Source organism: Colobus angolensis, unplaced genomic scaffold, assembly GCF_000951035.1.
Source record: "Colobus angolensis palliatus isolate OR3802 unplaced genomic scaffold, Cang.pa_1.0 Scaffold3, whole genome shotgun sequence".
In the NCBI taxonomy this organism is placed as follows: domain Eukaryota; kingdom Metazoa; phylum Chordata; class Mammalia; order Primates; family Cercopithecidae; genus Colobus; species Colobus angolensis.
The window spans coordinates 15324680-15338993 of NW_012116265.1; the positions used below are offsets into that span (position 1 = coordinate 15324680).

The following is a 14314-nucleotide window of genomic DNA, read 5'->3' on the forward strand; positions in this document are numbered from 1 at the left end:
TAGTTCAGGCTGCTATAACAGAGTACAACAGAGGGAGTAGATTAGACCATGAACATTTATTTCTCATGTTTCTACAGGTTGGAAGTCTGAGATCAGGGTGCCGGCATGGTTGGGTTCTTGGTGAAAGCCATGTTTCTGGATCTGTCCTCCCATGGCCTTCTTTGGTGCATGCATGCAGAGATCTCATCTCTTCCTCGTTTCTCAAGACATTAATTTCATCGTAAGTGCTCCAATCTCATGACTTCATCAAACTCTAATGACCCCCAGATTCCCTACCTCCAAACACCATCACCCTGGGGATAAGGGCTTCAACATATCGATTTCAAGGGGACACAAACATTCAGTCCATAGCAGCAGGGATGCTTCCACTTTGGAGATCTTGAAATCTAGTCACCATGTAAGAAGCTGGGTTAGACAACTGAGCAATGAGAGGCCTTGTGAAGGAGCGTTCCTGTACATCCCAGGCTCAGCTAAGTTCACAGCTGAATGCAACCACATAAATGACCAGGCTAACATTACATGAAATATAACTAACTGGACGGCTTACCCAGTCAACCCATCAACTCATGGGAAATAATAAATTGTTATTGTTTAAGCTACCAAATGTTGTGACAGTTTGTTACGAAAGAGTAAAGAACTGACACAGCATCTTTTCTCCTTGACAAAACTGAAACTTCCTCATGAATATATTATAATAACTGGCATAGACTGAGTGCTTTTGACATGATAGACATTTTGTATATATACTGATATCTCATCCATATGACAGTCATGCAAGCTAAATAGTATTCCCATTTAACAAATAGGAAACTGAGGCATAGAGAGGATTAATAACCTGCCCAAGTCTTAGAGCCGTCTCTCAAGTCTGTATCCAAAGCCTAGGTGTTCACTCTCCTGTAATGAAATCTATGGTTCAGAAGTAAGTGGGTGGACATTTCTAAATTATATGCTTATTAAAACACCATGGCACAGAAAGATGTGTCAGCCTTAGAGTCAGATAGCTTGGAACCAAATCCTGTCTCCAGCATGTGAGCCTCCCTTGCTCTCCTCTCCCACATGCTACATGGCAAGATTTTTATATTAATCCAAAGAGTCAGACTTCTCCATTATAAATATAGTATTCTCTACCCTGCCATGATCGTGTGGTTTTTCATCATTTTCTCTTAACCTCCTGTTCTTTGATGCTATGATTTATTTTCTTTGCTATTTTGACGCAAACTGTTTAAATGGTGTGCCCTTGGACAAAATGCTGACTCTTTCTAATATTTATTATTCTGGACCATCAAACAGATCTTATGATTCCTATCTTGCAGGGTCGTGGAGAGGAATAGATCTCATAATACAAATAAATCCCCTGGCACTTAATAGGCACTTAATAAAGGGCATTGGTGTTAGTATTAATATTGTTAGGCAGAGTGGCTGATTCTTGGTCTATGAGGTTGAAGCTGCCTATTTCATGAGAAAGGAAAACACCACCAGAATCGCCTAAACATTTTTGGCAGTCATCTTGCCCATTTAAAAAGATAGAAAGGGACAACTCCCCTGGTGACTAGATACAATGTGTCAGTTCTAGGTCTAAAGATCAGGACAGTGTGCACAACACCCACCCTGCCCTTACACAGTCACACACACAACACTTGAGTGTCAATAAAAGGCATATGCTAAGGCCTTGACAAGGCCACATGTCACCACTACACTTACACCTTACACACTTCACTACCTCCTCTCAACTTGACAATATCACCCCCCAGAAAAAAAAAAAAATCACAAATCCAAAACGGATGGTGTATTAGCCTCTTCTCACGCTGTTAATAAAGACATACCCAAGACTGGGTAATTTACAAAGGAAAAAGGTTTAATGGACTCACAGTTCCACATGGCTGGCGAGGCCTCACAATCATGGCAGAGGGCAAAGGACGAGCAAAGGCACATCTTACACGGTGACAGGCAAGAGGGTGTGTGCAGGGGAACTCTCTTTTATAACACTATCAGATCTCGCGAGACTTATTCACTGTCACAAAAACAGCATGGGGAAAAGCCTGTCCCCATGATTCAGTTACCTCCCACCAGGTCCCTCCCATGGACATGTGGGGATTATTACAATTCAAGGTGAGATTTGTGTGAGGACACAGAGCTAAGCCGTATCAGATGGGCCACTGACCTCAAACACTGTAGTGGATGTTTCTGGTGCCCCTTCCAGATCTCCTTTACCTTCAAGTGCACTCATCCCCCAACTGCTGCAGGTGTTGGCTGCTAATTGCACTGCACATCATCCTTCTCTGCAGAATTGTCTTTAGCTAATGGGAGCCACTTCACCTGGAGACATCTGGGAGGTTACACCCAAGGCCAATGGCCACCTGATGCAGGGGTATAAAAGCTTAGCCCAGGCCAGGTGTGGTGGCTCATGCCTGTAATCCCAGCACTTTAGGAGGCCAAGGCAGGTGGATCACCTGAGGTTGGGAGTTCAAGACCAGCCTGACCAACATGGAGAAACTCTGTCTCTACTAAAAATACAAAATTAGCTGGATGTGGTGGTACATGCCTGTAATCCCAGCTACTCAGGAGACTGAGGGAGGAGAATTGCTTGAACCCAGTAGGCGGAGGTTGCGGTGAGCCAAGATCATGTCATTGCACTCCAGCCTGGGCAACAAGGGTAAAACTCTGTCCAAAAAAAAAAAAAAAATGCTTAGCCCTGTTGCCTCAATGCAGAGCAAACTCTGTGTCACAAGTCATGCTCAGCTCTTCTGTGGATCAGGCTGAGCTAGACCTCAGCTATACCATATCTTTGCTTAGCTTCCCTTGCCCTGCTCTGCCTCCCTCACTTCCTTATAGCTTTTCCCCAAGAGCACTCCCTCAACAAATCACTTAAAGAAGAATCCCCATCTCAGGCTCTGGCTTTGACTCATGACAATCCTCTTGATGCCTTCAAGCAAAGGTAAGAAGAAAACACTTCTTCCTTCTCTTAAGAGGATTCCTGTTCCCATATCAAAGATTTTGGCTTAAATAACAGGTTAAAAACCAAAAGGTCATCAAGCAAAGCAAAGAAAATGAGAGACCTCCTATGACAACATCAGCAGTCAATCCCCACAGCAGGCCACTCTGCTGGTTTCCCAACCTCATCACCACTCTGAAGAGTAACGGCCAACAAAGAAAATCACTTCCAAATGCAACTAGAGGGATGCAGTTCAAGAGAAAGGGAAAGCAGAATTAATATTGGTTGATCATACCAGGAAACCACAGGTTTGGTCTATGGAGTCGGCTGAGCCGTGATTAAGAGCGCAAGCTCTGAAGTCACGTGACGTGGGTTTAAATCCCCACTCTTCCCCTTACTGGCTGGGTGACCTTGGGTAAGTTACTTAACATTTCTAATCTTAGTTTTCCCATCTAAATATGAGATTAATAATAATACATATGTTTTAGAGTATTACAAAATGTGAACCAGTACTCATCTGGCACATAGTAAATGCCCAAGTAATATTAGTTATTGTTATCTTGAGTAAAACAGTGTGTGTATCAATCAATGTAGGTGAAGTTATGAAACAGTAAAAAAAACCTCCAAATTTCAAGCACCTTAGTACACCACAAGTTATTTCCCTCTAACGGTACCTGCCATTATGTTGGCTGGGATGCTCAGGACCCAGGCTGACTGACCAGCCACCTTGTTGAATGTTATGGCTGCTGTGCCATCCACACTTCAGTGCCCTGATCCAGAAATCACAGACCTTATTGGGCTCACAGTTCATTGGCCAGACTTGTCACATAGCCCCTTCCAGTGACAAATGAGTCAGGAAATGTCATTCTGTTATGTCCCAAATAAGAAATGTCTATCAGTGAGCACCACTAATGTCTTACTACATTGTGCTGAACAGGTTACATGCATTCTTTGTTTAAATCTCACAGCCATCCTAGGATGTAGGGAATATAATCAGTCCCATTCTAAAAATAAGAAATTGAGAAATAGAAAGGTTAAATAACTGGCTTAAGGGAATACCATTAACAATGATAAGGGTTATTTTCTATTTGGAAATGAAAACACAGACACATAAAATCTCAGAGCTGGAAAAGGACATTTGAGGTCTGTGAAATTCAACCTCTCATCCAATGTGATAATCCCTTCTGTAAGTAAATCACAGAAGCATGAAAACGGGGTCATCCCTTGGAAAAAGCAAGCTGGCAGCCACCCTGGTCCCATGCTTTGATAGGGGGAGGGGCAGGGGGAATTGCACTGGTGGATTTTGATTTTACATGTATACATATGAGCAATTTAGGGGGCTTCCCCATCACCAGATGAGGTACTCTGGGCCCATAGGCTTCCAGAGATAGCCATGTATGGAAGTGATGTTTTAAATTGCAAAATCCCACAGAGTGGGCACTAACAATGAATGAATGCACAGTTCATAAAAGAGCCAGGCTTTCTGTGAATTGTCTCAAATTCTCACAATAACCTTGTGGGAAGGTATTATTATCCCCATTTGACTAATCAGGACACTGAGGTCAGAGACCAAAGTGATCTGGTTAGTCAGGGTCAAGGCAGGGATCCCAATACAAATGGCCCTCACCCAGGGTCTGTAGTGCAGCAGGGAAAGGCTCAGCTTAATCAGAACCCCTCCACTATTCTGTGATCTGGTATAACTGCTCAAAATACTAATTCAAAAACAAACATAGCAAAACCCATATGTTAATGACAAGTTAATTCACTATTGACATGCTTGGTGTTGTGAAGTCATGTGCTACATGGGGAGAAAAACCTCCAAATTGCTGCGTTTGTAAACTCTGGAGTTGATAGACAGAGAGAAAATAACTGAAACTAATGTTGACCAAATTGTTGGTTATTGGCCAAGCTTGTATGAGTTTGAACATAACATTTTCATTTAATTTTCATAATTTCTTCATGAACTTGGTCTTTCTATTATCCTCATTTACAGATTATGAAATCTAGACTCAATGAGATTAAGTGAATTATCCAAGGTCACCCAGCTAAGAAGTATAAGCCTTCTCCACCAAGCTGCCTATCTCAGGGCCAAGGGAAGAAATCACTGACAAGAAGTTCCCATGGCAGGAGGCCCTGACTCCCCATCTAATAACTCCCCTAATCCTAACCCTAATCCTGACTCCTCTTCTAGTAACCCCCATATATAATAATATCCCTGCTGTGGAATTTTAATTATTTCAGGAAGTTGTGTCTCTTCATCATCCTTAGAAGGAGTCTGCCAGAGTTTTACATTTTCCAGCTAAGGAGGTTTTTTCTTCATCAGCTGAAGGCTCAAGATTTTTCCTTTGATTCTACTCCAATGTTCCAACTCAGGGCTTCTGACATCAGCTGCTCCCACCCACATATCTCTCCATATGCTGATACCCAACCAACACCATCTGTAGGATCAAAGATGTTCAGGGTCCCTCTGGTCTGAGGAAGAACCCTGGCTCAGGAGTTAAGAAACTTAAAGGTCAGGCCAGGTGCGGTGGTTCAAGCCTGTAATCCCAGCACTTTGGGAGGCCGAGATGGGCGGATCACGAGGTCAGGAGATCGAGACCATCCTGGCTAACCCGGTGAAACCCCGTCTCTACTAAAAAACACAAAAAACTAGCCGGGTGAGGTGGTGGGCACCTGTAGCTACTCGGGAGGCTGAGGCAGGAGAATGGCGTGAACCCAGGGAGGCAGAGCTTGCAGTGAGCTGAGATCCGGCCACTGCACCCCAGCCTGGGTGACAGAGCGAGGCTCCGTCTCAACAACAACAAAAAAAGAAACTTAAAGTTCATTGAAAAACCCAGTTTATGTCCTATAGTCCATTTAGACATTATTTCCTATTCTTCATGCCACTGAGCCACTTTGGAATACTCCTGAGCATAGAGCAGACGTATTGATAGGTAAGGAGGAGAATAAGGAAACATATGTATTTTAGATGCTGTCAGCCCTGGAGGGATGGCTCTGTACAGCCATCTAACAGAGCTATAATATAGATCACTTGAGAAGCTTCCATTGAAGATGTCACTACCTGTCTCCAACATAAACTGAATTTCCTCAGAGACTTACTGGTTGTCCACTTTCATTTTATTCTTATACCCATTGGCCTAAGCTAATCAGTGTAATTTATTTCCCTGGGCACAGTTACTGATCGAGAAATAGGCAGGCAACCTAATAGGGCCAACGATAGAAAAGCCCAGGAATCTTTCTGATAATTCAGAAAAGTAACTTTTATATCTCCCCCTAGACAGAAGCTAAGCAAAGTAAGGGTTGGAGCTGCTGCATCAATCTTGTGATCATGAGGCAAGAGGAGAGTAGAACTAAGTTGAAAGATGAGAACAGAAAACCCAGCAATATTACACGAGACCTTGCATCAAGCTATTCCTAGACCCAGAGCAACCCCTAGACTTTCTCCTTATGGGACCCTCTAAAATTTTCTTTGACTTAGGCAGTTTGGGTTGGGTTTTCCTGTCACTTATAATCAAAATAATCCTGAAAGACTACCATAGCTGAAAAAGGGTCATAATGTCTGGTGGAAATACTAGAAATTGAGATATACCTTTTCAATACGCTGCTTATCTGTGTGTCATTGCATTATATTTGCTTCTCAGCCTCTTGACCAAACCTGAGAAAAATCAAGAAGCAGACCCAAATTATATCGAATACTTTCTGCCTTTCTCATCTCAGGTGCCTTTGAATACTAAATTCATATCAAGAGGTTAGGGATTTTCACCCCTTCATAGGAATAGCTAAATTGAATGAGAGAGTGAGAATAATTTTGAATGCAAAGGAAGGGCAAAGGGCCAGTTATGGAGATGATGAGTCCACATCAGTGGTCTATGCATGTGTCTCTCTTACTCCCTGACCACGCCTCTTTTCTCTCTGCTCTCATAGTGCCTTGTACATGTTAATCCTGTGATTCAGGCAAGACACTTAACAAGCCAGTGTCCCAGTTTCCTCACCTACAAAATATGGATAAGAGTCTTACAGGCTTGTGATAATGCAATGACTTCAGCATGTAAAGCACATAGAATGGTACCTAGCATATAGCAACCACCATCTACACCTGTTCTTGTTATTCTTCGAATTGGCATCATCATCCAGGTTGTGAGCTCTTTGTTAGGAGATGATATGACTTGCTTTTCTTTGTACTTGTAGCAACCAGCCCAGTGTCCAGCTTCATAAGTATTTATTGAAGGGTGTCCCTTGGCAGGGGTTCTGCAAAAAGATTCATGCATTTATGTTTTATCCCATGATGTTAAAATTGAATTTCTAATAGAATTTCAAGCCCTGAAGTAGGACATTATGGGAGAGATTCCTGGACCATCCTCACTCTGTTAGTTCTATTAATAGCTGAGAAATAAACAAGTCAGGTAGAAGCTGTTCCGGAACAGCTCTCAACTTGAGATGAAATCTCCAAACCACTCCACCAGAAGCCATCCTCAGCCTGACTTATGACTTTGCCTTCAAGTGTTTCTTCATTTCTCCAGCACACAGAGGGAAGTGTACCAGGAATTCCCTCTCCTTCCGGCTTTGAAAACCATCAACCTCATGAGAATTTTCTGAGCAAATAGTTGTCTTGCAGCACCCTGAAATAAGCTCTTCAGAGGCACCTATGGAGTGGGCTTGTCATTCCATCACTAGGATGTGACCAAAGCAGCAGAGTGGTGAGATGTCAACTAGGTGTTTCTGTTTTCAGGGGAAAAGCACCCTGAGTAAAGATACTGTAAAGGAAAATTTGTTGCAAGGCAAATGACAGGAGGGAGGCAATTCTGATGGTGAAAGAGATTCACCTCCAAAGAAAGCAAACATTTTCATGTGATAAATTTCTCTTATATGTGGACTCCCTAGTTCCATGCAATGTTAACAATTTCTTCTATTATCTTCTTGTTCTGACATATGCTTGGGAGATCAGAAGTGTAAACAGGTAATTCAATTGAGCAAATAAATTGCCTCTCCTCCCTTCCAAGCTGTTAAGCAGGCACTTTTAGCATTGCATAGGCTTAGATCAAGTTTCCCAGAGGCTGGCAAAATGAGGATGGTAAAATGAGACCTTAGAGAAGCAGGGGAGGGTGTGGCACATCGTCAGAATGTGGCAAGACTTGGGCATAGTCTTCTCAGTAGAAACAAACAGTTTGTTTCACATAAACTTGTTAAAGATCTTCATGAGATGGAAATAAGGTAACTTCAGACACATGGTGAGTTGGCTACAAAAGGACCTAGTTCTTTCCTATAATTATTTCTAGAAATACCAATCCATGTTTATCCCATATAAGTAGAAGACTGAGAACTCCAGGCCTGTTTCATGCCATTTCACCTGTGTAATTATCTCATTCTGCATTTGTTCAAATGCTATTTGTGGAGGACCTCTCATATCCCATGCACAGTAAGGCAGCAATTATAAGGGTCCAATGGGGGAAGGGCAGCACTGAAACACTGGGGATGAACAAGATAGTGTGGGTTTAAGAGGAATTTGGATATAAAATCAATAGGACTTTGTTGACTAATGGGATGTGTGAAGACAGCACAGAGAGGCTGAGCAGCAAAATTAAAAAGAGAGGTAAAGATCCAGAATCTGAGATTATTCCCAAGTGTGGCTGGGCATGGCATGGTGTTACACACAGAAGAGCAGAGCCTGGATAGAGGAACCCTTGAGGGGTGATTTCAGCACAGGGCTCAAAGAGTCAAGGCCTAGGACTCCTGATGGCCCTCTGAATCCTGGCTACAATTCTATCAACTACCAAGTCTCTTCTGCAGCCCTTTGCACCTGCTAAATTCAACTTAGTTCAAACACAGGAAGAAATGGCCTTCCAAAGCATAACCCCAGGTTTCTTTGCTAGAATAACAAAGCTTGACTATAAAATAATTCTACCTGAGGAAAGAAGAGAAAAAGCAACAACAACAGAAACACCTTGATAGGGGACTTAGTAGCAGAAATTAAAGAAGATGATACAAAGTCAAACAGGAATCAGTACATGTGGACCCCAGGTCAAAATCATGTCTCCTGATTCCTCCTAGTGCAGTCTTTTTTTCATTACCCATGATGCTTCTCTGCTTTTCTGGAAAAGAAAAAGAATGAGTTCTCTGTTTTGATGGGCCAAGCCCTAAGCTTCCCACTCATGACCTCAGGATATGCCTCCAGAAACAAAAGCCCTTTAAGCAAACCTAGGCATGAGTTGGTAGGAGTTAGTGAAACAACAAATGTCACATCATCTTAGGGCCATTCAACAGGATCCCAGTCCCTAAGACCCTGACTCTGTCTCCTTGTACCCTGCTTTATCACTGAGCACCTGTTGACTTTTAGGACCCGAGTTTCACTGGAGCAGGTAGCCAAGAACTGACATCAATGGGCTATTAGAGTTCAGGGTATATGCAGCCTCAGACTAGACAGGGAATCTTGGGATCACTTCCACTAACATGATCTGACCCTACTGGTTCACTGATTTCTACCTTAGTAGACTAAGACTCCCATACCCCCACCCCCAACCTCTGAGGTCTAGGAGGAAGCTATCAGGATGCAGCAATGTGGTTTTGGGGTCAGAGGGCACTGGTAATAACACATAGCTGGCCAAAACATCTATTCCCAGGAACATCAGAAGACTGACATCATAACTCCTAACCCAGGCTTACCCACCCTCCACTGCTACTAGGGCTTGTGCTGTGAGGAGTTCTGTTCCCCCTTGCCTCTCTAAATCCTCTGCTATGGGACGTTAGTGGGCTACCAACCATTCATTGCCCTTCTCCTACCAAGATTTTCCTTTTGCAAAATGTATTCTTTATTAGTCTTACCTATACTATTTAGTAGAGGGTACAGAATAAACTATCTCCTGCCTACCCCCAGCCACAGTTGAGGCTAATGAGAGAAAGTGGCCCCAGGAACTATGTAGGAGTCTGAAACTCCTGCAGTCATCCTTCAGCTTCTGGGGGATAGGATCCAGAGGACAATAGGTAGCTGAGTTGAGGATAAAGCCAACTCAGCAGGAGACACTAGACAGAAATATCCAAACCTTGGTCACATTGATCTTCTCAATTACATGAGCCAATAACCACCCCCTTACTGTTTAAGCCAGTTTGGGTTGGGTTTTTTGTCATCCGCTCATGCTTCAAAGCCCACCTTAATTTCTACTTCTCCATGGGAGTCATCTCTCACCAAACTTTCTAGCCCTTAGCATGCACTGCCTTGTAAGAGTCTTTTCTGAATGTCTTTTCTTACAGACGTGCAGTACGGTTGAAGTAAACAGTTTCCATCATTATTCATCCACTCACTACCTGCAATCTCAGGCATGGTGCATAATATGTGAGTCTCGGTTTCCTCATTTGTGAATAGGATAAAATTCTTTCCCCATCCAAGAGAAATAAACAAGACAATGTAACAGCACCTGCTATGTGGGTAGCATAGTTGGCTACTTGGGGAAAATGGACTCCCGGGTTTGACACCCTGAGTATGCCAAGAATTCCATGCCTTAACACATAGTCGATACTAAGTCCGTATTTTTGTATGAGTTGAATGAAGTGAATGTGTCCCCCCAGCTCCAAGTCTGGGAATATTAGCTGAGCCAGGTCGACCACAATCACAGCATCTGTCCACAGTCCCTTTGGCTCCCTGCCAGGCTCCCAGCCCTGCAGTTGCAGGAATTCATCAGATACCCGGAACCCCCCACCTCTTCCCCAGCATCCACTATAAAGCCAGTACAAGTTCCAGGCAGCCTGTGTAGCTTGTATATAAACTGTGGCCAGTGACAAACACTCTGAGATGAGGAGGAAATGATCAGTGATAATAGGATACTTTTGCAGCTGAGAAAATAATAGAATATTTTATTAAGCAGGATTGAAAGGGAAATATGATCTTCCTGATTCAGTTTCAAATAGGGGAAGAAAAAGTAAGCAAAGCACTGTGAAGCTATGAAAGAGCAGCTCAGCCCACAGAATGGAGAAGAGCCATCCAATTATCTGCTTTATCACCTCCAAAGGGCAAAATGTTCAACCAACCCTCCATGTATGACTCAATCCCCTGCATGACTGTTACCTGCCCTTTGCTAGTTTTACCTCACTAGGACCAAGGGCAGGGCCAGAACATTCATCTACTTTACTCTAGGTTTGCAGCATCAAGCACGAGATTGGTGGAAGAGGTTAAAATAAATGCTTAAATTAAGTTACAGTAACCCTTACATTTCAATTATCTGTGGTCCATGTCACCGTAGAACCACAGAAGATTGACTGCTGGATGAAGCCTATATATTTTGTCATTTTTATCCCTAATGATGCTAATTTTCATTAAACTTGTTCTATAAGCTTCCTGAAATTCTTCTGGAATCAGGTGAAACACAAGAGAGAGATGAAAGTAGACAGACGATAGGCAGGCAGACAGACCCTGTGTCTGTGTGTCCTTATCTAATAATTCCACTTGCAGATATTAATCTACTATTTAACAGAACTCATTTCTTCATAATTATCCACCAATCAACATTAGTCTCCCTCATTATTCCATCTTATCATTCTAAGCAGAACCCAGTATATCTATCTGAGCTTACCCCAAAAGTATGTGTTTTGATACTAACATTTAATCGTCGTACATTTATTGAGTGTTCACTCTGATCCAAGCAGTGAATTGAATGAGGCACAGTCCCTGATCTCAAGCCAATCACTAACAGCATAATAATTATCTCCAGGGTGACATTATGATTTCTATTAGATTCTAGAGGAGTAAAACAGTCGTTTTTCCCATTATAGTTTCCAATTCCCTCATTCCTGACCCTTGCTTGGACATTCCCTTGCCCCAAGAAAGCCGACCCAGGTGCCTCTAGAAATTGGGAGGCTGCAGGCAACATCTGGTGCACTAGGGGAATGTGTTTGTCTCAGCCCAGCTCAAAATAGTATCTGACAAGACTGAATCACACAAGTTCTGAAAAACTCACAAGAAATAACCTAAGAAATCTATAGCTGCCTCCTCCAATTTCACTCTCTGTCTGGCTGCTTATTGACTTCTGCAGCCTGTATTGACAACATGCAACCCTGTTTCTGTCTGCCTGCTCCCATGCAGCGACAACTTAAAAAAAAAATGGAAAATAGGGAACATCACAGCTATAACTCATGCCAAAGACCCTGTTTTGGGGCCAGGCATCGGCCTGGAGGCAAAATTTCCAAGAAAAATGAGAGATTTATTAGGAGAAAAATGCTTGAGTCCCCTTCCCTTCCTTTTGTTTATCCTTTCTCTTCTCTCAGGGCCACAGAGTTCATCTGTCTACTTCAAACCTCTGCCCCACATTTAAGCTTCCAAATACCACTTTGCACCAATAAAATATGTCCAATGTAAGGAAAATGGGTACAGCCCACCCCCACCGCAGCTCACATATCTTTTCTTTTTAAAGGTGAGCTGAAAGACTTACCTGCCAAGCTCGAGTTAATTTCACTGCAGGAATGGAAGTGCAGAGTGCATATCCCTGAGAAAGCACAACCTCAGGGGGCAGAAACAGCGAAGAGAGGGACCACCACATTCCTCAAGCCCTCCAGTCCTGTGTCTCTCCCGGAGCAATTGATAATCTCACTAACACCTACAACAGTGTGCAGGAAGCTGCCTTCCTAACACCGCCCTCGGTGTTCGTGATTTTGCAACTCTCTCACCCTTCAAATCTTAGTGCAGCACCGGCAATTAGAAACCTGCACACATCTGGGGCCCGGGACAGGGTGTTTTGTGCATACACTGGGAGCGTCAGCCAGCAAAGAGGACTATCGGCAGCCTCATCCTCTCCCAGGGGATTTATTTGAATCTGCAGATTGTGTCATGCCAAACCTATCTCTTTTCTCAGTGTGAATCACTGACTCAGGAAGTCACATGGACCTAAGATTCCCAGAATGCGAACTCTGCTGTGGGAAATACCAGGGGTATCTACTCTACCACTAGCCACAATCTTTAAATAACTACTTTGATCAGAATGCATGACTAAAGAGGACATTTTGAAGCTAAGTTGCTACTGCAGTGAGCAGAAAAGAAGTCAGGGCAAAAGCCAGCAGTGTTTCTACAACAGTTACCTGGGGCCCCTTCTTCCTATTGGCTGATTGTGATTGAGAGTTTCAAGGTAGCTGCAAAGGTTTGGAATACTCTGTAGTAAATACAGGAGTCTTGAAATCACCTTATTTCAGGCACAAAACATAGCCATCCTAAATCCTTCACCCAATCCCAGGGTTAGCTGAACAACTCAAAGATATTTTGGATTGAACCTGTCATTTATTTGCTCCCACCTTAAACAAGAAGCAGAAATCTGGGAGCAGAATACTATATATGGAGTTGTCTTCTTATGATGCTAACAAATATAGACTGAATTGTTATCCATAACCTCTCACAGGGAGAGAGCATCATTTGTAAAATTACTTCTTATTAATAGTGTCAATATTAATAATAGAAGCAGCTGATCTTTAATATGTTGTAAATATGATTTATAGTACTTTTCATGTAGTATCTTATTCAGTAGCCCCCAAATCATATAAGATATGTCTAATCAGTATTCTCTCCATTTTAGAAATGAGCACAGGTGATGTTAGAGATGCTAGGTAACCTGTCCAAAGTCACATGGTTAAGAGGAAATTTCAGGATTAGACCTATGTGATTTTAGAACAAATGACTCCAACTGCTCAGCTCTACTACACTAAGTAGGTGCTCAGAGCAGACCCTAAACTGTTTACATCTTCGTATTTGGAATATATGACCATTTATGTGTGATTCCAGTTTAATCCTCTGCTATATACAATGGTTTGTTAAGGACATCACCAAATGCTGCAAATTCTTAGAAGGAATGGTGAAGATTCTTAAAAAAACAAACTTTTTAAGCACTTGAGCAGCACCTACTCACTTGTAATTCATATAAATATGAATCTCCTAAGAATCATTATATATTCAATAAAATATCCATCAATCCATTTAATAAATCTTTGTTTTCACTACTGAATATTCTTGAAGGTGATTTTTTAAAATTCCAAGTAATCACTTATTCTGACTTTTCACTAATTCAGACTTTTCTTGCTATCAAATGAAAAGGTCGTTGCATGTGGACCTTTTTTTCATAGATGCAAGTTTATTAATATACATAACATCCTCAGGGCAGATAAAAAGTACCTTTTGCCTCATTTTTTCAATATTCAGAAGAACACACATAGATCCTATGCAGGTCAGTGGTGCACAGCACACAATGTACAACATATAATAAACAGCACCATTCAGAACAGTTCATCATCCATTCAGTGATTCATCACTCACCACATGCAGTGAGATGGAAACACCATTTTAAAGCATGCAATAATTCCCTTTTTAAAGCTGTACAACATTGGAATTCAGCAAACCTGGAATCAAATGCAGGC

At 42.3% G+C, this 14314-nt stretch overlaps 1 protein-coding gene across 2 annotated transcripts in view; it reads right to left on the reverse strand.

Annotated features, from left to right (window-relative positions):
* Positions 1-14314, reverse strand: part of NRXN3 (neurexin 3) — a 1638519-nt gene that overhangs the window by 1463555 nt on the left and 160650 nt on the right. The window contains exon 1 of one of the 2 annotated variants that reach the window (XM_011949473.1): positions 12349-12477. The exons of the other annotated variant lie outside the window; for it this stretch is intronic. The gene's annotated coding sequence lies outside the window, so the exon portion shown is untranslated. Of the gene's footprint in view, positions 1-12348; positions 12478-14314 lie in introns of those variants that run through there. 2 annotated transcript variants of the gene reach the window in all.